Source organism: Delphinus delphis, chromosome 16 (assembly GCF_949987515.2).
Source record: "Delphinus delphis chromosome 16, mDelDel1.2, whole genome shotgun sequence".
In the NCBI taxonomy this organism is placed as follows: Eukaryota; Metazoa; Chordata; class Mammalia; order Artiodactyla; family Delphinidae; genus Delphinus; species Delphinus delphis.
Genome location: NC_082698.1, coordinates 61,817,155 through 61,839,317, shown reverse-complemented (window position 1 = coordinate 61,839,317; position 22,163 = coordinate 61,817,155). Strand labels below are relative to the sequence as shown.

The 22,163-nt window shown below is 52.3% G+C and overlaps 1 protein-coding gene across 6 annotated transcripts in view; it reads left to right on the top strand.

Moving 5' to 3' along the window:
- Window positions 1–2,978: 2,978 nt before the first annotated feature.
- PALD1 (phosphatase domain containing paladin 1) overlaps window positions 2,979–22,163 on the top strand; it is a 140,781-nt gene continuing 121,596 nt past the window's right edge. For 4 of the 6 annotated variants that reach the window (XM_060034850.1, XM_060034851.1, XM_060034849.1 and 1 more), the window contains exon 1: window positions 4,198–4,457. The gene's annotated coding sequence lies outside the window, so the exon portion shown is untranslated. Of the gene's footprint in view, window positions 3,087–3,978; window positions 4,054–4,197; window positions 4,458–22,163 lie in introns of those variants that run through there. The other 2 variants (XM_060034847.1, XM_060034848.1) reach the window with 2 other exon arrangements.

The window sequence follows — 22,163 nt, the reverse complement described above, 5'->3', positions numbered from 1 at the left end:
TCTGTGCCAGGCAGGAGTGCTCAAGTACTAGGGCCCTGCACAGAGGTGAGGGGGAAGGAGTCGAGGGCAGACAGAGATCCTTTGAGCAGGGCAGACTGCCTAGAGGCGGTAGAGCCTGAACTGAACTCAGCCTCGAAGAACCCCTCTGCCCCGGCAGGTTCAGGGCTGGGTGAGGGTGTGAGCTCAGGTGGCAATAATAGTAACAATAACGATAGCTTCGGTCAGTGAGCTCTGGCCAAGTGCCAGGCACTCCTTTAATCCTCCAGACATTTCCTGGAGGCATAAACTGCTCTTCATACCATTTTACGAATGAGGAAAAAAAGACTTGGAGAAATGTGGTGACTTTTAGGGTAAGGGTCACATAGTGGTAAAATTACTGAGGTTAGATCCAGGGCAAGTTGGCCCTACTCAGAGCCCGTGTCTTTCAGCCCTGGGCTGCACACAGCAAGGCCCGACAAGCGAGGGCTGCTGGGTCCTGGTGGTGGGGTGGTGGGCCTGGAGGGGCAGACAGCCAGAACAGGACCCTGAGGCAGCTGGGGCAGGTGGGGACGGGTCTGTGTTGGGCCTCAGAGACCACCTGGCTCACAGGGAAGACTGCAGGCTCCAAGACACCCACCATGGAGGGCCCACGTGGGTCCCAGTCTTGGCAATAACGTGGCCACGGGAAGCAGCGCCAGATCGGCTTCCTGCCCTGATGTCTATTCCCCGGGCTCAGTGTCCCCCAGCCTGTGGTGGGCTTGGCGTGCAACGAGGAGCAGAGAAGAGCAGTGGAGGCTGTTTCCCATCTTTTGTCAAGTCTCATCTTTGCTGGTTTGAGCCCAGCTCCTCTGCCTTCCGGCGAGTCGTTTCCACCTGTCAGGAAATAATTCTTGGCCTGAGCGTTCCCACGAGGGAACCGGGGATTCACACAGCTTATGGTTCTTCGCAGGGATTGAACTTGGGACTTGCTTGCCTGGGCAGAGGGGGCTGTGGATGGCCACTGGCAATTCTCTTGGAAGCGTGAGTAATGGGGTGGTTCACTACCCTTTGCAGTAGCGGCTCGCCTGATTTTGGACGGTGGTTGGTGGGTTAGTTTGTGTGTGTGCTACACATGCCCACATATACACACATGCTCACTCCTACATCCACACTCACACCCACTAGACACTCGCACAAACATGCACACTCTCATTCACCTCTGCAAACGTACATGAGCAACACAAGCACATATGTGTACTTACACGTGTTCACACACGAGCACACAGTTGTACTGCAGGGCCACCCGCGGGGCCCTGGCATTCTCTAGATGATAAGGTGGCATCTCGGGTGCTTGTGCAACTGGGATGTGGGGTGGTGGCGGTAGTTCTGGTGGAGGTGCTGGGTCAGTAGGGGTGGGTCCTGAGCCCTCTAGTTTCTGAGATCCTGTTCGGGGACCGCTGATCCTTTCTCAGTGGCTTTTGGGCTTCTGCTCTGAGCTTACAGACTTCTTGGGGAGCTTCTGCGGCAGTTTGCGCTGAGAGAGTTGGCCCAATTGATTCTTCCGTTCTGCCTGGGGTTGGAGAGAGAGGGCAGAGTGCCTTCTTTGGGGTATACCTAGGGCTGCTGTGTCCCTTCCTTCGTCTCTTCCTCAACATTCAGTCCCCTTCCCCCTTCCAGGCCGCTGGGTCCGGTGGGGGGCAGGATCTGGTCCTGCAGGTTTTCTTGTGGTGGGGGGAACCCCCAGCATTTGCTGCTCTGAGCAAGGACTTGGCAGAACTTCAGGGGCTGGGGGCGGGCTGGTGAGGCCGGACGCTGTGATCTGGATGCCATCTGTACCCTGTCTCTGAGATACCTCTAAACCCCCAACCCTCTACTTCTGGGGTCTACCAGCTGAGCCCCGAGGCTGTCTGTTGGAGCCAGAAGGGCAGTGATTCTGGTTCTTCTGGGGACATCTCTGCCCTGGGCTTTTCTGCTTGATTCAACAAGAACACCTACTGTGTGCATGGTGAACATGAATGAATGCATGAATGACCAATGTACCAGACACTGTGCTGGGGACCAAAAGACAGGTCAGACACGGACTTTTGTCCTCCAGGAGCTCAGTCTAGAGAGGCAGCTAGCCACAGATCCCAGGGAGGAAGAGTAGTGTGTGTGTGCATGTGTGTATGTGTGCATGTTTGTATATGTGTATATGTGTGTGCTCGAGCACAGTCTCAGTGCACATACGTACCCCCACCTTAGTCCTGGCTGCAAGGGGGCATTATCCTGGGTAATGCAGGATAACGAGGATGCATTCTCAGTATCCTCAGTATGGCAGGGGCTTCAGCTGGGGAATCTGACACGGGGTGGAGTGGTTTATGAGGTTGTACAAAGAGGAGGACGGAAGGGAGCAGTACCCAAAGATGGTGCCTACCATGTGCCACATGCCCCGCCAAGGCATCCCATGCCCCAGCTTCCTGGCTTGTCAACACCTCTTTGAAGGAGGACAGGCCATATTCTGGCTGAGGCACTTGAATATCAGGCAGGTTATGTCAGAGACCACACAGGCAGTAAACTACGAGCCAACTTGAGCCTAGCTCTACTGGTCTCTGAAGGTCAGGTCTGCTTCCCAAGGCCACTCCTGGGTCTTCTCCGCTCCTCTCCTCCTCGCACATCTTGGTTGTTACAGGAGGAGGCCTGGAGCTGAGGGCGAGTGTTCCCTGGGCCTCAGTTTCCTCATCCACTAAAAGAGGGATAATAAAAGTAGTTATCTCATAGAATCATCCAGTGAAGCACTTGAGACCTGGGTGCTGGAGACTTGGTAAGAGCACCACAGACAACAGCCATTCCGCTTGTCTTTATTTGTCCTTAGGGCTCCCATGGACTGCAGGGCCTGCCTGCCCCGCTCCTAGCCCAGCGCCTCTGGCCTGACTTTGGAGAGAGGCGAGGCCTGCGCTGCCTTCATCCTGGGGAGACTCGGACTTCACCGACTCCTGCTGCAGCCCTGATTGTGGGTGAGGCCGGTAGTGACAGGTGAGGAAGACCGATTTCCCCAGTGTGGAGCAGAGTGAAGGAAGAAGTGACTCACCAACCACAGCAAAGCCCATCTCCCCCAGAGGAAACAGTGGCGAGAGAGCGAATGCACTTGGGTGAGTTTGGGGGCACGCGCCAGCGGAGGGCTGGCATGGGCTGCTGGGGCATCGGGGTGCGCCTGGTTGGGCTACCGTGCCCGGTCAGTGGGATCAGTGGGAGGCGGGGATAGGGCCCCTTGGGGGTGGGGATTGTACGTATCACTGTAGGGAGCCATGGGGTGGGGGCAGAGGGACCCCTCCCCTTCCAAAGTTTCTGCCTCATTCTTCCCTTTTCGCCTCTGGGGACTGAGGGTGTCTAGGGCTTGGGAGAAGCCCACGATTGAGTGGACAGTCTGCTTTTTTTTTTTTTTTTTTTTTTTACGGTACGCGGGCCTCTCACTGTTGTAACAGGCCTCTCCCGTTGCGGAGCACAGGCTCCGGACGCGCAGGCTCAGCGGCCATGGCTCACGGGCCCAGCCGCTCCGCGGCATGTGGGATCTTCCCGGACTGGGGCACGAACCCGCGTTCTCTGCGTCGGCAGGCGGACTCTCAACCACTGTGCCACCAGGGAAGCCCGGACAGTCTGCTTTTTAAGGGCTCAACCGTTGACTCCTGTGGTGGCTGAGGTCCAGAGAGGGCAATCGCCTATCTCAGGTTGCACAGCACAGCGAGGATTCTTCCGGTGCCCAGCTGCTTGTCTCGGTCCCGCCGAGGCTTGGCCTGGCTTTAAAAAGCAGAGACTGGCGAGGGCCAGCCGATTTCCCGGGGAGCTGGAGTCTGGGAGGGGGTGTGGCGCCGAGAGCTTTTGCTTCTTTCTCCTGCCAGGGAGGCTGGATGTAGGCTTTGGGCTTCTTCCAGAACTAGACGAACTAACGACAAGGGAAGAGAAGCTGGCTTCCCAGGCCGTCTCCCCTGTCCCAAACTTTTCCTCGCAGGCGGAGGGTGGATGGGCGAAGGGAGGAAGCGGGGCCGGGAAAGGTGGGGCCAGCCGTTCCCTCCCCGCCAGGCTGCCGCGGCTCTGGAATGCCAATCGGGACGCTGCTTGGTGAGTGTGTCTTTAAATCCGAGACCCCCGCCCCCTTGGCGGCTGGGGCCGGGGCTCGGGCTGGCAGGGCGGCGGCGGGCTCGGTGATTGGCGGCCTGGCCGGATCCGCCCCTCGGCTTGGGGGTCGTGGGGCACGAGGAGCGGAGCGGCGCGGCGCGCTCGGGCTGGGGCGGGCAGCTCTCTTCGCCGGCGAGCGGGGCTCCTTCTCTCGTGGCCTCGCCTCGTCGCGCCCGCCCTGCCAGCCTCCGGAACTGCCTCTGCCCACGGATGGGCTGGGGAAGTTGGGAGGAGCCAGCCGGAGCCCGCGCCGGGCGCGACCCGCCGCTGCCTGACTCGGCGCCCGCCGTTCGGGCGCAGCGCGCCAGCCGCAGGAGCGCGGATGCCCCGGAGTCGCGGGCTGACAGGTACCGATGCGTCCGGACCCGGGCTGGCGAGGGAGGACTGATTCAGGAGTTCTCTGGGCACTCCCGGGCCGGGGCTTCTCCGACCACCCACTCCCCATCCCCCAGCTCGCACGCCTCCCTGGGCTCCGCGGAGAAGAGAGGTCCTGGGCCCCCACCCAGACCCGCGCGGGATCATTGCCTGGGAGAGAAGCGGAACCTCACATATTAAACAGTGAGGAGTTACTGAGTCGTTTTGTCTGTCCGGCTCTGGGCTACCGACTTCCTCGAGGAGGTTTCCCTCGGACTGGGGTAGATGTGAGCTGGCGACACCTCCACTCGTAATGGCTAGGCCTGGGGCAAGGCCCAAGTGCTGGGCTTCCTGTGCAGCTGCGGCGAGGCAGGACGCTTCATGATCCACACCTGGGGTCCCTGGGCTCGTCTTTAGGGGCTTGAGGCCCATGGCACCGGGAAGAGTCCAGAGAACCCAGTGGGTGCAAGCTTTGATGCTGGGCCTCATCTGGTCCTTTTCTTCTGTAGGCCTGGGTCTCCGAGGGGAGCCCCCTTTTCATCTTCAGTGGTTTTTCCTGAAGGGGCAAGAGGCCTGTCAGAAAGCAGAGTGCAGTGTGCGGGAGACTGTTGCCCTGGACTTTCGAAAGTGGCCAGGGTGGTTGGAACCTGTTCTTATCTCTTGGGGAGTCAGAAATGGAAGGAAAGCTCCCTGACTTAGGGAAGCTTCTCAGCTTCCCTACTCTCTCGACCAGAATTCCAGGCACCGACTCCTTGGCTTCCTGCAGAGCAACCTGGACCCGTGACTGAGCATTTCTTAAAAGCCAGGGAGGGTAGGAGTGGTGCAAGGTGTTGGAGGGTTCTCCCCTTAGGTGGCTCAGCCCCACGGGGGGAGACAAGACATAAACACAAAGAAAGTTCACTAAGGCAGGGTTTCAATCCCAGTCCCGGACTAATAGTAATACTAGTGGAAATACCAAGAGCATACACATGATTAATTGCTGAGTGAGTGATACGGTCTGCAGTTGCTAGGGGAGCTGGGATGCAGTTCTCAGGCAGCCGTGCAAATATGTTTAAAATGTTCTGTCTCCATACCCACCCTTTGTGATTACCGTGCTAGTGGTTAGGCCCTCTCACCACTTCCATGGACAGGGCGCAGCTGGAGCGTGCCCCAGCCCCACTCCCAGGTGTTTTTTGTTTTTCTGCTGGTGGATTTCTGAAGAAGCACATTTGGTTTCTGGGGTCAGGCTAACCATAGGACTCTCCCAGCCTCCTTGGGGCTGTTGAGGTTTAGGGTCTAGATCCAGCCTTACAGGAGGAAGTCCTCTCTTCCTTTCGGAAGAGCCTCTATCGCTGGGGGCTGGGGATGAGTTTGTCAGGCTGGAGGCCCTGAGCCAGACACTGTTTCCTGTGAGTGCAGACAGACAATCTTCCCCTCGCTGGCCATCGGGGGTTGGAGTTGGGGTGTTGGAGGTAGGCAGGCCTGGCAGGGCTGGTTTGAGGTGAGTGGTACCTGGGGCATCCTGACCTCACTTCTGAGGTTCTACTTTGTCTAGGGCTCTGTCCTCTCCCGCATCATCCCTGGCAAGTTTCTGTTTTCTGGAACACTTTGCAGAGGTGGCAGTGTGCTCGTGCCTGTGGCCTTGGGAGCTGTTCTGGGTGTGGGTGTTGCTGAACTCACCCTTTAGCCCTTGGCCGGCACTGTGAGTACTTGGGTGAACACACCCACCTGCCTCCAAACAGGTGGCACACACAGGGTCACCTGGGCACAGGTGGGGAATGCTGGCATGAGGAGAGATGTGCGTGCGTGCTCAGGTTTATAACTGTGTGGGCAAGGGCAGTGAGGAACTGGATACAGATGGACACGAAGGCAGTGGAGGTGGGCAAGCAACCCAAGGCACACGCACGTGCAGGGGCAGACAGTGTGAACACACAAGTGTGGACCACGCACAGGCCGCAGATACTCTATAGATGGACCTACGCTATCATGGAGATTTGGCTGATGGAAGTGGACAGACATATGGTGGGCTCACGGAAGCACAGACAGGGATGTGAGCTGACATTCACCAACGCGAGACATGGAGCCACATGGACGTGCCTTGAATCCTGGGCAGACATGGAGTTGGCTCTGGGCACCTGGGACACACACAGACACTTATACCTGCTGAATCTTCCGACAGCAGAGGGCAGAACACAGTCGGAGGTAGGTACCAAGATATAGTCCGAGGCAAGTGGTGCTCAGTTATCCCTGTGACTCTGCGTGGCAGCAGTGCCTGAAAGCTGACCTGTTTGGGGTGGAGGTGGTACAGGTGCTGTGTGGTGTGGCTTCATTTCTGGACTCCCGCTTTGGAGTTTGAAGACCCCAAAGGGCTCAGTATCCTCTGTTTCACCCTGAGAGTTCTTTGACCTCCCTCCTCCCTAAGTTACAGGGCTGGGTGCATGCCTTAAACACCATCAGGGACTTCTTGAACTTTGAGGCTCATCTCCCCTGGGTCTCCAGAGCTTCCTGAAGTGAGGTCGTGTGGTCAGGGTAGGGGAGGTACCTGGCTGGGGACTCTCCTTCTGAGCCCAAGCCTGAGGGTTTTTGGCAGGGAAGGGACAACCCCTGGGAAAGAGAAAGAGTAGATATGCAGTTGGGTCTTTGATGAGACCTTTGCTTTCTGGTATGGACTGCCCCTCCCCCTAACCCTTGGACAGGGAAGGCCCTCCTGCCCCCAATCTGGCTATGGCTCAACCTGGAGATTGAGAGATACAGCTCGACACTAACTCACCCTGTTACCTGGGCAAGTTACTTAATGTCTTAACTAACTCATCTTTAAAGTGAAACGTCTCGTCTTTAAAATGGTGCCAGTAACCCCTTGCCCTTGGGGTGTGGTGAGGGTTAAATGTGAGATAATCAGTGGAAAGTGTGTGGCCCAGGGTCTGGCACAGAGCGAGCACTGTCAGTGGAGCCTTGGTGACCAGCCTTCCTCTGTGGCCAGGACTCTCCAGAGCTGCTTCAGCAGCCAGGTGCCTGGCCCTGGGAAGGAAGGCTAGCAGGCCAGGCACCTCTGGTTTGAAACATGGAGGGCTTTGTCCTCACCTCCTGCCCACCAGTCGCTCCTTAGCCCTGTGGGACCTCTGCACGCCTGCAAGCAGGATGTATGAAGCTTGGGTCTGCCTCCTGCTGGGCCTCTGGGAGGGGAGCCAGTGGTTTGCTAAGAATAGCCCCAAATTATGGCTCTGCCTCCCAGCGGGCAGCCGTGCATCTTCCCAGCCTGGGCCAGGGGGCTTGCAGATGGGCCTTTTGTGTTTCCTGGAACTGGTGCTCAGCACCGGGATGAGCTTGGGAGCAGCAGGCCGGATCTGGGAGGAGGCCCTGCTGTTCTTCCTAGGTGTTTGGCTGGGACCTGGGGAAAGAGAAGGTCCGGGGAGAACTAGTCTTTAAAATCTCTGAGTTCCTCTTACACTTAGAGCTTGTCCTGACAAGTGACCCATCTTCCTACCCCTCAACAGACCTGTAGCGATTAAGAATACCGGAGGCTTCCCTGGTGGCGCAGTGGTTGAGAGTCCGCCTGCCGATGCAGGGGACACGGGTTCGTGCCCTGGTCCGGGAAGATCCCACATGCCGCGGAGCGGCTGGGCCCGTGAGCCATGGCCGCTGAGCCTGCGCGTCTGGAGCCTGTGCTCCGCAACAGGAGAGGCCACAACAGTGAGAGGCCCGCATACCGCAAAAAAAACGAATACCGGGCCCGGAACCAGACCACTATGGTCTGAATTTCGGCTTCCTCTCTTGCTAGCTGTATGGCACCAGACAATTCACTTAACCTCTCTGTGCCTGATTCCCTTGTGTAGCAGGATTAATAATAGTAACTCCCTTAAGAGAATGTCACAAGGGTGAAAGGAGGTGGCACATGGAGAGCCCTTGGGGTAGTGTGTGGCTCATAGTAGGTGCTCAGTAAACATTAGGTGCTTCTATTACCGTGGTTCCAGTTAATCTCAGCAGAGGGAGAGACCTGTGAGGCCCCAGAGGCCAGGCTGTTTGCACAGTGCCTCATGGTGGAAAGGCAACAGGATGGCTTCGTGGTTCCAATTCCTGGGCTTTCCTGCCCCCAGGTTCAGTATGAGGTGCAGGGGACCAAAGGTGAGTGAGACTCAGTCGCTGCCAGATGAGAGAGGCACATGTCTACCTTCTCCCACTGGTACCTTCCCAGGGCCTGTGCCAGCTGTGATTGGAGCCAGAGGGAGGGAAGGGCTTGCCTGGGGATGGGGTCGTGCTTCAGGTGGGCTTTGAAGGATGGCCAAGAGTTTGCAAGGATGAGAAAGGCTTCCCAAGCAGAATGAGCAGCCCATGCAGAGATGTGACACCTTGGCGTGTTTAGGGAACGTGAGAAGATCCACGGACCTGGGATGGGACCCATGCTCAGCACTCCTGGCCTGTCAGGAGAGACCTTTCTGCGACCTGCTGTCCCTCCCACACTGGGCTCAGAGGTAGCCCTGGTGTGCCTCTTAGGACATAAGCTAGAGGTCCCCCGGAATTCTGACCTCCCCCTTTCCTTTAAAGAATCACATTCACTGTCCCCCCCATTCTCCAGGGGACCTTCCCACCCTCTTATAAATGCCTGCCAGCCCTTCCTGGGACCCCTCATTATTGAGCTGGGGACTCCAGACTGCTCTCACCCCAGCATCAACATGCCTGTTTTTGCTCTTAGCTGAGATGCCTATAGGTTAACAGGTCCCCTTCCTCAGGAATGAACTGAAGCCTTTGAAACCTCTCCTAAGGAGTGAATGTCTAATAGTAGAATTAGAAGGTGTTTTATTTCCTGTAACTGACATGTGGACTGGCTTTAGCTCTGAAGGATGCCCCTGCTTGGGCTGGAGCTGGGGCACACTGATGAGGGAGAGACATGGGGCATCTGGGGTTACCTCCATGCCCATGGCAGGCAGTAGAAAGCATCTTGGAACTGGGTGTGCCGCTCCTGACCCTGCGGGCTCCCAGGGAGCTGGGCTTTCAGAAATTCCAGGAGGAGGGAGGGTGTGGTGCTGGGACAGCTGTGGGTGCACGGCTTGGCTTCTCTCCCTCGCCCATGAGAAACAGCCCCACTGCCAAGAGGCTGGGTCGGGGGCATGTCGGGGGGCGGGGGAGGAGAGAAGTGAGTGCCCTCAGGTGACCTTGGGCTTTGCCGGACTCTGCATCCTGCTGAGCCCCAGGCTCTGCCTATCTGCAGGCGGTGTGTCTTCTGTCCTGGCCCTCCCCAGAGTGGAGGACCGGGACACTGGGCATTTTTGAAGATTCTGTTTAGAAAGCACAGAGGGGAACTTCTCCCCTTTTCCTTTTCCTTTTCTTGGAACTGCAGACCCCAGAAAGGAGTTCACCCCTCTCCTGCCCGTCACAAAGTGGCTGGTGGACGTGTCCACTTTGACTGCTGCCCTCTAGTTACTGAGTCCTTCTCCTGGGTCCCTGACGTTGGTGCCGACCCCTCAACTCCCCAGGGCCCTGACTGGCAGGACCTAGAAGACCTCATCCACCCTGGATCTGATCGGAACCCTCCCTACCCCCATCCTTGCTTTAGCCTTCGTTAGACCACCCGCTTGGTGGTGCTCACTCCCTGCCCCCGTGGCAGCCCCGTCTGTTGGTGGAGCTCGCAGACTTTGGGAGTCTCCTGCAGGTGCTGTGCTGGCTTGCTCCGAGGCCTGTCGGGAAGCTCTGGTTTTCAAATGCCCCAGAGCCAAGGGCCTCTCTGGAGATCGGCCCCGGTGCCGCAGAGCCTTCCGGGGAAGTGCAGAGCAGGTCTCTCTCTTCTGCTGGGTGTAGATGCTCTGAACTGGGTCTGAGGCATCGGTGGATAAGCCCGGGACCAGCAGTTGACTGCTTCCTCTGAGCCCAGTTTTCTCATCTGCAAAATGGGCGTAATAAATTTTTACGTCTACTTAAAATTAAAAAAAAAAAATTGAGGTGAAAGTCGCTTGACGTAAAATTGACCATGTTGAAGTACACAGTCGAGTGGCATCGAGTACATTCGCAGTGTTGTGGGACCACCACTTCCATCAAGTTCCAAAACATTTTCATCACCCCAAAGGAAGACCCCTTTCTCATTAAGCACTGACTCCATTCCTTCTACCTCACTTAGAAAGGAAGTTTTATTGAGGTACACATACCATAACAGTCACCCAGCCTAGGGGGCAGCTGGCTGAGTGTCGGTGAAGGTCATGGGCGTGCAGCCCCACTCCAGTCGAGTGTGTGAACGCTTCCATCACCCAGAAGCTTTCCTGGGGCTCCCCTGCCGTCAGTAGCCACTCCCACGCCTGGTCCCAGGCCGCTTATCTCCTGTCACTCTGGTTTTGCTTTTTTCTAGATTTTCACATAAGTAGACTCAGGCAGATAATAGGTATATTTTATTTCTGCCTATTCAACTAAGCGTAATGTTCTCGAGTCTCGTCCACGTTGTCCTGTGTTCCAGGAGTGCCTTCCTTTTTCATCCCAATGTGTGCGGGGAGCATAGCTTGTTTACCGAGTTTCCAGTTGATGGATGTCTACCCTGCTTTTGAAAATGTTTTCAGTTAAAAGAAAATTAAGTAGTTATCTTTATGAAGGATTCAGGTAGTAGCTTCAGAGAGAGAGAGAGAGAGTAAAATCTGAAAGCCACTTCCCCCTCCTGACTGACTCTCTTCCCCCGAGGCATCCCTCTCAGCAATTTGTGAATATCCCACCATCTTCTTTTCTGTGCCTCTGTGTGAGTTTGTATAGTTTCGATTTGGGGATATAGATGGGATGGCACTTGGGCCACGGTTCTGGGGCCCGCTTCTTCACTTAGCCCTTGGTCTTGGGGGTGTTCCCAGCACAGCCGTCTGAGTTCTCCGTGTTCCCTGGGAGCCAGCCCTGAGCTGAGGGCCCAGAGGTGGGGGCCTGGGCCAGATGAACAGGTGTCCACTCCCTCCCCCTCCTCCGGCTCCGAGCTGGGGCTCAGTGAACCTTTGGGGAGACAGAAGGCGGCTTCCTGGAGGTGGTCAGTTCCAAGAGGTTTGTGGAGGGAGGGAGGCATTGGGACAAAAGGGGTCCGTCTGTCAGGGGTGGACGTGCACTCCTGCTGGCTTCAGCAGCGCCTCCCACCCAGCAGCTGCCGGCAGGGGCTTCCTCTTCCTGTCTCTGTAAAGTGCCGCTGGAAGGAATAGGCCCAAGGAGAGGGAGATTTGCTGGGTCGACAGAAGATGGGCCCTTGAGGCCTCCCTTCTTGTTGCCGCGGAGTTGCCCCTTGCTGAGGCTGGAGGCAAGCAGCGTGCTTGGATAGGGACCCTGTCCTGCGGGCAGGCTGTGCTGGGTGAGTGTGGGTGAAGGGTGGGGATGTTGGCTGCCTCCCCTGTATGGGGACTGCCTGTGCTCAGATGTGCTGGCTCCTGGCTCTACGCCATCCCCAGCCAGCTGGGTCACTGAGGTGCTGAATCTTTATTGTCATGCTTCTTTCCTTGAGGCTGCCTCTGATGTATACTGAATCACATTCCCTGCATACTTACTGACATTGGTTGTTTCCATTGTTTTTAAGTTTTTCCGAATTTAATAATTCAAATAGTGCCTTAATGCTGTTGTATGAAGTGGATTCCAAGAGATAGGAATCCTGTGTTGTGGTGTCTGAGGGCAGCCACCTGCTCACCCAGGGTGGGCTTGGCTTGTGACTTAGGATTTCATCTTAGCCTCTGTCTCCTGAGCCCTTGGCCACAGTGTAGGGGGAGGAAGAGTAGAGTAGGCCTGAAAGGGAAGTGGTGAATAGGTGGGTTTGTTGATTTCCCTGTGATTTTTCCAGCGTAGTGCAGCTCAAACCTGGGTAATAGGTCGACCCATCCCCCGCTTTTAAAAATAGCTTTATTGAGATTTAACTCACAAGCCATACAGTTCAGTGATGTAAAGTGTACAGTTCAATAGCTTTTAGTGTATTCAAAGAGTTGTACATCTGTCCCTATAGTCTAATTTTACAACATTTTCATTAAACCAGAAAAATACCCTGTACTCATTAGTCATCAGTCCCCACCCCACAAGTCTGCTTTCTGTCTCTATAGATTTGCTTGTTCTGGACATTTCATATGAATGGAATCATAAATATGTCTGGACTCCCTTTTCAAGGAAAGAAAAAGCCTCACCTGTTGATTTAAATTTTCATATTAGAATATAACTTAAATGTACAAATATAAAACTAGGTGTAAGTGCCTCAGACTTACATAGTTTTTACATAAGTATAAAGCAAACATGAAATAAAGCCAGAAAAAAACTAATAAAACCAGAAAGCCGGCCCATTTCAAATGAGCAATGTTAATTTAATTGGAAGGACGTGAACTGAAATGAAATTGCCGTCGTTGGGTTGATAGCAGAGAGCTGGCCCCTTCTGTTTCCCCTGCTTCTGTCACTTGTGCCTGCTGGGCTGGCTGGCTGGTTTGGGGTGATTCTGATTACAGTTGTCCCTCGGCAGCATCCTGGGTGGGGGAATTGGTTTCAGGACCCTCACGGATTCCAAAGTCAAGATGCTCAAGTCCCTTGTATAAAAACGGCACAGTATTTGCATATAACCTATACACATCCTCCCCTATCTTTTAAATCATCTCTAGATTACTTATAATACCTAGTATAATGTAAATGTTATGTTGATCGTTGTAAATACAATGTAAATGCTATGTAAATAGTTGCCAGCACACAGCAAATTCAAGTTTTGCTTTTTGGAACTTTCTGGAATTTTTTTTTTTTTTCCCAAATTTTTTCAATCTGAGGTTGGTTGAATCCAAGGATTACAGAACCCAAAGATGTGGCTGGCCGACTATACCCACCTTTGAGCCTGAACTGCCAATGAGTAATCCCCAAATGGCTGTTTTAATAGTACACTTGATAACCTGGAAAGCTGGCTCATTTGATCAAAGATACGGGTGTACTCATGGCGTTATTGAAATCTACATATAGTGGCTGTTAAGCCCACTTCTCGTGGGAATCCGGAATTTGGCACAGAGATGGGCTTTGCTCTATTCACGTGGATGCTCTCAACATGAACACAGTCCTGACTGCTAAGAGATTGGGCCTTTGAACTGGGCACATCCAGGCTGCCATGGGCTACAGGGTGGCTCAGTTCTCCACCCCACCCCCTTCTCTTCTTTGAAGCACAACCTTTGTTTGTGTTGTGCGCAGTGATGTCATTTGGCCTTCACAAAGAAGGAACTGAATCATAAACACAGGAGCAGGCCGGAGCCCCAAATTGCACAGCAGCACTTGCTTGTGAGATGGTCATTTGGATGTCCCAGGGCATGCTCTCATTATTTTAAAAAATTTTTTTATTATTATTTTTTATTTTTTAACATTTTTATTGGAGACTTTTTAAAATTGAGGTGAAATTCATATAACATAAAATTAACTGTTTCAAAGTGTGCAATTCAGTGGTATTTAGCACATTCACAAAATTGTGCAACCATCACGTCTACCTAATTCCAAAACATGGAAAAAATTTTTATTTTATTGTGGTAAGAACACTTAACATGAGAACTACCCTCTTAACAAATTTTTTTTTTTTTTTGCGGTACGCGGGCCTCACACTGTTGTGGCCTCTCCCGTTGCGGAACACAGGCTCCAACGCGCAGGCTCAGCGGCCATGGCTCACAGGCCCAGCCGCTCCGCGGCACGTGGGATCTTCCCAGACCAGGGCATGAACCCGTGTCCCCTGCATCGGCAGGCGGACTCTCAACCACTGCGCCACCAGGGAAGCCCATAATATCTTACTTTTGACTATAAGGACAATGCTGTACAGCAGATCTCTAGAGCTGATTCACCTTGCTTAACCGAAACTTTGTGCCTGTTGATTAGGAACTCCCCATTTCTCCCTTCGCCCAGCCCCTGGCAACCACCATTCCATTTATGAATTTGACTACTTTAGATCCCTCATGTAAGTGGAAGCACGCAGTATTTGTCTTTCTGTGACTGGCTTATTTCACTTAGCGTAATGTCCTCAAGGTTTGTCCATGTGCTCGCATACTGCAGAATTTCCTTCTTTTTAAAAACTGAATAATATTCCATCGTGTGTATGTACCATTCATCCATCGATGGACGTTTGGGTTGCTTCCACCTCTTGGCTGTTGTGTCTCATGCTGTAGTGAACGTGGGTACGCTAATACCTCTTTTGAGATCCTGATTTCAGTTCTTTTGGATAAATACCCAGAAGTGGGACTGCTGGATCATCTGGAAGTTCTATTTTTAATTTTTAGGAACCTGTGTGCAGTTTTCCACAGTGGCTGCACCATACTACGTTCCCACCAACAGCGTGCAAGGGTTCCAATTTCTCCACATCCTTGCCAACACTTGTCTTTTGTTTTTTTGATAATAGCCATCCTGACAGGTGTGAGGTGATATCTCATTGTGCTTTTGATCTGCATTTCCTTGATGATTAGTAACGTTCAGTATCCAAAACATACTCATCACCCCAAAGGAAACTCTGTATCTCTAAAGCCGTCACTCCTGATTCCCCCTCTCCCCAGCCCCTGGCACCACTAATCTACGCTCTTGTCTCTGTGGATTTACCTCTTTTGGGTATTTCATAGAAATGGAATCATACGATACGTGACTTTTTGTGTCTGGGCTTCTTTCACTTGGTGTAATGTTAGCGAAGTTCGACTACATTGTAGTGTGTATCGGTGCTTCATTTCTTTTTGTGGCTGAATAATAATCCACTGTGTGAATATACCACGTTCTGTTTATCCATTTATCATTTGACGGACATTTGGATTGTTCCTACCTTTTGGCTGTTGTGACTAGAACATTCATGTACCTGTTTTCAGTTCTCTTGGGTATGTACCTAGGAATGGAATTGCCGGGTCATATGATAATTCCATGGTTAACTGTTTGGGTTTGATATTCTGGAATTAGGTAATAGTGATGGTTGTACAACAATGTGAATGTATTAAATGCCACCGAATTGTGTATTTTATAAGGGTGAACTTCATGGTTATGTGAATTAAATCCCAGTGGTGAGGGGGACAGGGGAGAGCTCACGGATCCCGAAGCAGACATCCTTGGAGTCTGGATCGAGTCATATTCTCAGCTCTGGGCAACCCAGAGTCCTCGTCACCTCTTGGGATCCTGTGGGCTTCCTGGGTGGTGAGGACACTGGGCTTCAGCCCCATTGTCCCTGTTTGGGGTGGTAGGTGGGAGCTGTCTGCCTCCCAGCCTTAAATCGCCCTGGCCCTTTCTGGCTTCTAAATGAGAGGTGCTCACTGTAGAACTCAGTGCCCTCAGTTTCTCCACCTGTGATGTGGGCCCGTGAGCAGCCAGCCGTGGCCGTGGCCCGGGCTCTGTGGGCAGCAAGGCCCGTAGTGGGTCAGACGTGTGGCAGGTCAGACCTCCGATGCCACCTTCCCCTCTCTGGCTTTCGTATTGCTTTCCAGAGGGAGCCGCACAGGCCTCAGGACCGGCTCCTCTTTCTTTTCAGGTCTCCAGGGCCTGCTGCTTCCTTCTGAGCTTGCATGGAATGGAGACCATGGCTGCCCTGTCTGTCTGCTCAGCCCTCACTGCACATGCTTCCCCCTTTGTCCCATCTCAGTGGCAGCCCCGTCCCTTAGTTGTTCAGGCCAAACCTGAAGTCATCTGTAGTTCCTCTGTGTCTCTCACACCTCAGAAACGCGTCAGCAGGTCCTCTTGGCTTACCTTCAAAATGGGTCCAGGACGAGCCATGCTGCGGGCCCAAGCCGCTAGCATCACTTGCGCGGTTGCGGAAGACTCCTAACAGGCTGTTGGCTTTCGTGCTCGGCCCCCGACAGCCTCTTCTAGCACAGCAGCAGGGTGACCTTGTTGGAATGTGAAAGTCAGCCCAGGGCACTTCTCTGCCCAAGCCCCCGCTAGTAGTTCCACATTTACCTACAGAGAAGGCCAGTGTCCTTACTGTGGCCTCCATCTAGTACCCACCCGCTCGCTCTCACCCTGCTCCAGCCAAACCGGCTGCCTCACGGCTCCTGCAAAACATTGGGAACACCCCACCTCAGGGCATTTGCACAACTGGTCCCTTGACCAGGGATGCTTTTCCTCCCCAGAGCCACATAGCTTGCCGTGTAACTTCCTTCAGGTCTTTACTCAAATGTGAAGCCTCCCTTGGATACCCTACAATTCCGTGCCTCGTCTCCATAACCCTTTTCTTTCATATCAGTTATCACCTCCTGATATACCATATATTTTACTAATTTATCTAGTTTATTTCTGTGTCTCCAGCTAGCATGTATGAGGCAGGAATTTTTATTCTGTACTGTTAGCTCCTAGAACAATGCCCTGCACATAGTAGATGCCCCAGAAACGTTTGTAGAATGGCTGCATCAAGAGGGAGTGAATTGGGCCATTTTATAGATGAGGAAGCTGAGTCTCAGAAAGGTTCACTTGAACCTAGTCTCTTGACTCCCAGTGCCCTTTTGCTGAGCCATAGTTCCACCTCCTTCTCCCTATGGCCCTGTGTCTAGGGACAGCCATGCTAAACCTCGTGGGTGTGAGGCTTCCCAGCTCCCCTTAGGAAGCTCCCTTTGTTAAAATGGTAACTACGGAGTTGGCGTTCATGCAGGTGATGGGACAGCCTGCCCCGTTTGTTGAGCGCTCACTCTGTGCTAGGCGCTGGGCTCAGCAGCTTAGATGGATTCGTTTCTCAGTTAAACCTCGCCGCATCCTGAGGAGGAAGAGCTGTCATTTACCCCATTCTGTGAATTGGGTGTGGAGAGCTTTTGTGTGGAAACAGAGAGCTTTCATGTGGGCAAAAATGGAAAGGATCCATAACTTCTTAAACCGATGAGGATGTGTCTTAAGCAATTCTGGTTGCTGTAGGATGTGCTACAACCGTTTGGAAAAGTAACATGGCACTTAGTCACTCTAGTTTTTAAAATGCACGTGCCTTTTCATCTAAGCAGTCCAAATTTTGGGGGCCTGTCCTAAAGAAGTCAGGCTATCAGGACGTAAGGCTTTGTGCACCGGGATTGAGTGGCCGTGCCCCAGAGACCACACTGTCTCCTTTCACTTCTGCCTTCTCCCCACGCAGGACCCTGGCACGGGCTGTGTTCCTCTTCCTGGCCTGCTTTTCACGTGGCCCAAACCTTCCTGTTCTTTAGATGTCAGCGTAGGCCTTCCGTGACCATCATATCTACAATATAGACGGTCCCCAACTTACAGTGGTTCGACTTATGACTTTTTGATTTTAAGATGGCGTGAAAGAGACATGCAGTCAGTAGGAACCGTACTTGGAATTTTGCATTTGGATCGTTTTTTGGGCTAGTGATGTGCGGTGCGCTCCTCTCCCGTGATGCTGGGCAGCAGTAGCCACAGCTCTGTCAGCAACGCGGTCACAAGGGTAAACAACCGATACACGTATAACCATTCTGCATCCATTACAACCGTTCTTTTCACTTTTGGTATAGTATTCAATAAATTACATGAGGGATTCAACACTGTATTATAAAATAGGCTTCTTGTTAGATGATTTTGCCCAACCGTAGGCTAATGTAAGTGTTCTGAGAATGTTTAAGGTGGGCTAGCTAAGTTGTTCAGTAGGTGAGGTGTGTTAAATGCATTTTTGACTTGTGATATGTTCAATTTATGATGGGTTTATTAGGAGGTAACCCCGTCATAAGTTGAAGATCTGTATGTCCTTTTCCTACCTTCCTCATTTTCTATCTCAGCATCTCAGCCCTTGGGGCCCTCATCACAGTGTATGCAATGTGTCACTATTGTATTTCTTTTTTTAAAAAATAAATTTATTTATTTTATTCATTTTATTTTTGGCTGCCTTGGGTCTTTGTTGCTGCGTGTGGGCTTTCTCTAGTTGTGGCGAGCAGGGGCTACTCTTCGTTGTGGTGCATGGGTTTCTCATTGCTGTGGCTTCTCGTTGTGGAGCACGGGCTCTAGGCAGGCGGGCTTCAGTAGTTGTGGCACGTGGGCTCAGTAGTTGGAGCTCACGGGCTCTAGAGTGCAGGCTTAGTAGCTGTGGTGCACGGGCTTAGTTGCTCCATGGCATGTGGGATCTTCCCGGACCAGGGCTTAAACCCGTGTCCCCTGCATTGGCAGGCGGATTCTTAACCACTGCACCACCAGGGAAGCCCCACTATTGTATTTGTTTGTTGACTCCCTCCCTCTCTTCCTCTCTGTTGTGGGAACGTCTGCTCCCAGGTTCCTATCTGGTTGACATGGTTAATACTTAGTAGCTCTTTGTTGAATGAGTAGTGATACAATGAAATGACACACCACCATTTAACAGGGTTGGAGTTATATGTAATTAACTGGGAGGGGCTGTTTGTGTTGTCTTGCTAAGGAAAAAAAGCTTGTTGTAGAAGGAAGCTTAACAGGTGGGCTTGGAGGGGGATGGAACAGGCATAAACTTTTTCTTTATACATCCTTGTTTGACTTGTGGCATTAAGTACAAATTTCGTAATAAAAAATGTGGCCAACAGCAACAAAAAAAATCACAGAAGAAAAGATCATATCCAGTCAGAGGGAGCATGAGGACTTGAACCCTGGTCCTTGTGACTCCCAGCCTGTGTTCTTACCCACCACCCAACACCTTCCATAACCTTTCCACATCCAGCTTCGCAGTGTCGCCTCACTGCAGCCCTCAGAGGAGGACAGAGTATGAGTTATTAGCTGTTTGTATTTTATTTTGTAAATTGAGGTAGAATTTTCAGACAGTAAACCAGGGCGTGGTTTGATGAATTGTTACAGGTATATCAGCTGTGTAACCCATACCCAGGTCAAGATATAGAACATTATCAGTGGGCTGGGAGATTCCCTGGGGTCTTTTCCCAGTCAGTTACCAGACTCCCCCATCCTCTCAAGTGGCTGTGCTGCTGAGTGCCTTTCAAGGATGAGTCTTGCCTGTTCTTGATTGGATGTGATTGGAACCATATGGTATGAGCTATTTTTATCTGGCTTCTTCTGGCTTCTTCCTCTCAACATGAACTCTGTGATTCATATGTGATGCTACAGCCTGTCTTTTTCATTGCTGTGTGGTATTCCATTGTGTGGATGTATCACTGTGTGTGTGTGTGTGTGTGTGTATGTGTGTGTGTGTGTATATATATATATATATATTTATTTATTTATTTTTCTCCCTATAGATGGACTTTTGCCTAGTTTCCAGTTTTGGGGGTATTATGAGAAAAGCTGCTGAACACTCTTGCCTGTGGACACAAACACTAACTTCTCTAGGATGTAGATCCAGGGGTGCTTGCTGGGTGCTGGGATAGAACCCAGGAGTAGATCCAATGTAGATCCAGAAGGGGAAGTACTTGCTCAAGGTCACATGATGACTCATGGGCGAAATCAGCCTATCTACCCCACCCCCAAGCCCTCTCACCCTGCTCTTACCAACACTTTCCATCCCTGGCCTGCTTCTTCTCACCCCAGCCTTGTGGAGGGTCAGACCCCTCCTCGTACCCGAAAGAGCCTCACCGAGCGGCTTTGTCTGGGGCTGGCGCATGCCTGGCTGGGACCACCTTCTCTAGCAAGCCCTCCCAGGCCGCAGAGGCAGCCTCGTGTCTCTTTCCTCAGCTCCCTCCACTCAGTTCTGTGGCACCAGCTCCTCGGGAGGTGGTGCGTTTAGCTATTTACATACCTGTCCCACCTCTCCACCCTGAACTCTCCAAGGGTGGGGACAGAAAGGAATATGGGCGTTTTTTTTTTTATTGGAGTAAGATTGCTTTACAGTGTTGTGTTAGTTTCTGTACAATGAAGTGAATCAACTATATGTATACCTATATCTCCTCCCTCTTGGATCTCCCTCCCTCCCCCCATCTAGGTCATCACAGAGCACTGAGCTGAGCTCCCTGTGCTTATTGAGGTAAAATATACATACCATACAATTTACCCTTTTAACCATTTTTTTTTTTTTTTTTTTTTTGCGGTACGCGGGCCTCTCACTGTTGTAACAGGCCTCTCCCGTTGCGGAGCACAGGCTCCGGACGCGCAGGCTCAGCGGCCATGGCTCACGGGCCCATCCGCTCCGTGGCATGTGGGATCTTCCCGGACCGGGGCACGAACCCGTGTCCCCTGCATCGGCAGGCGGACTCTCAACCACTGCGCCACCAGGGAAGCCCAACCATTTTAAATTGTACAACTAAGTGGCATTAAGTACATTCACATTGTTGTGCAACCATCACCACCATCCAGCTCCAGAACTTTAAAATTTTCCCAAACGGAAACGTTGTGCTTATTAAATGCTAACTCCCCATCACCCCCAGCCCCTGGTAATCCCCCTTCTTCTTTCTGTCTCCGTGAATTTGACTACTCTAGGTACCTCATATAAGTGGAATCATTGTGATTGTCCTTTTGTGTCTGGCTTATGTAAACACTTAGCATAATGTCTTCAAGGTTCATCTAGGTCGTAGCATGTGTCAGAATTTCATTGCTTTTGAAGGCTGTAATTGTTCTTTGGAGTACATTTTAAAGGAACCTCAAATCTACAGGATTGAGTGAGGGGATCAACTTGTCTGTGGGAGTGGGAAATAAATAACATTTAGTCACATCTCCTAGGTGCCAGCCCTTCCCCTATGTTGTCTCATGTAATCCTCACCACCTCCTTATGAAGTAGGTACTAATATTACCCTCATTTTACCGATAAGGGTACTAGGCTCAGTAACTTGGCCAAGGTCACACAGCAAGTCATTGGTCAGCCAGGATTGGACGCTGGGTCTGCCTGCCTGCACAGCCTGTGATCCGAGTCGCCACTGCCACCCAGGGCAGTGCCCCGCTCAGGCTGAGAGTCATTTCCTCGAATTCTTCTCATCAGCTGATTGGAGCTGAGTGTGGAGCCGATGGGTGCCAGCTGGCTCCGAGGAGACAAGGGCAGTGGCTCCTCCTCCCTGGCCCAGGTCCCCCTTCCTGGGCCGTGGTTTCTGTTGAAAGCCCCTTTGTGAAGCAGCCTCCTTGGGCCGGGCAGGGGTCTGCAGGGATGTGGGCCTCAGTGCCCCCCTACCCCCACCAGCACAGGCTGGCAGGGCGGGCAGCAGCAGGATGTCACTCTTGGCAGAACTTTCTCTGAACAAATAACTACCAGGAGTTTTGGGATTGAGAGGATAGATAAACAGGAAGAGGGAGAAGTTAGAAATATTTTTCTTTCCCTCCTGTGCCCTGGAGATTTCTCCCTGCTCTCCCCTTGGCCACTGGAGGTTTGAGGTGGTGGAGCGCTTTGCCTGTCAGAAACCGCCCTGAGGCCTGGGGAGCCGTGGCTGGCGAGTTTTAGGTTTTAGGGTTTCAGGCTTTGTTTTGCCTGATGGGCTGGGATAAGCCTGGGCGCTGGGGCCACAGAGGCTCCAGTTTGAATCTTGGCTCCGCTGTTTCTTTGCCGTGTGATCTAAACTAATTAATTCAGCCTCAGTGTGGGTCAGAATGGAGAAATAACGTAGTGAATATTCATTGAATACTGGCTGTGGGTGCTCAAGTGGGCATATACAAGGATTATCATGTCAGTTAATCCTCACAGCCCTCAAAGGTGGGCAGGGTTTTTGTCTTTATTTGACAGCTGTTGAAACACAGAGAGGTTAAGTGTTTCTGTCAAGGTCACACAGCTGGTGGTGGTGGAACTTGGGCTTGAACCTAGGCAGCTGTGTACTTAGTGCCCTTCTATTTTATCAGTTTGGCATCTGGCAGAGACCTTGGCACACTGGACTGTTGGTACTCTTAATTCCTTTCCCTTCTTTTTTACAGAGAAACCAAGTTTAGTTGGGGATAATGTCATGGTGGGGTGAGGCCTGCTGAGCTCT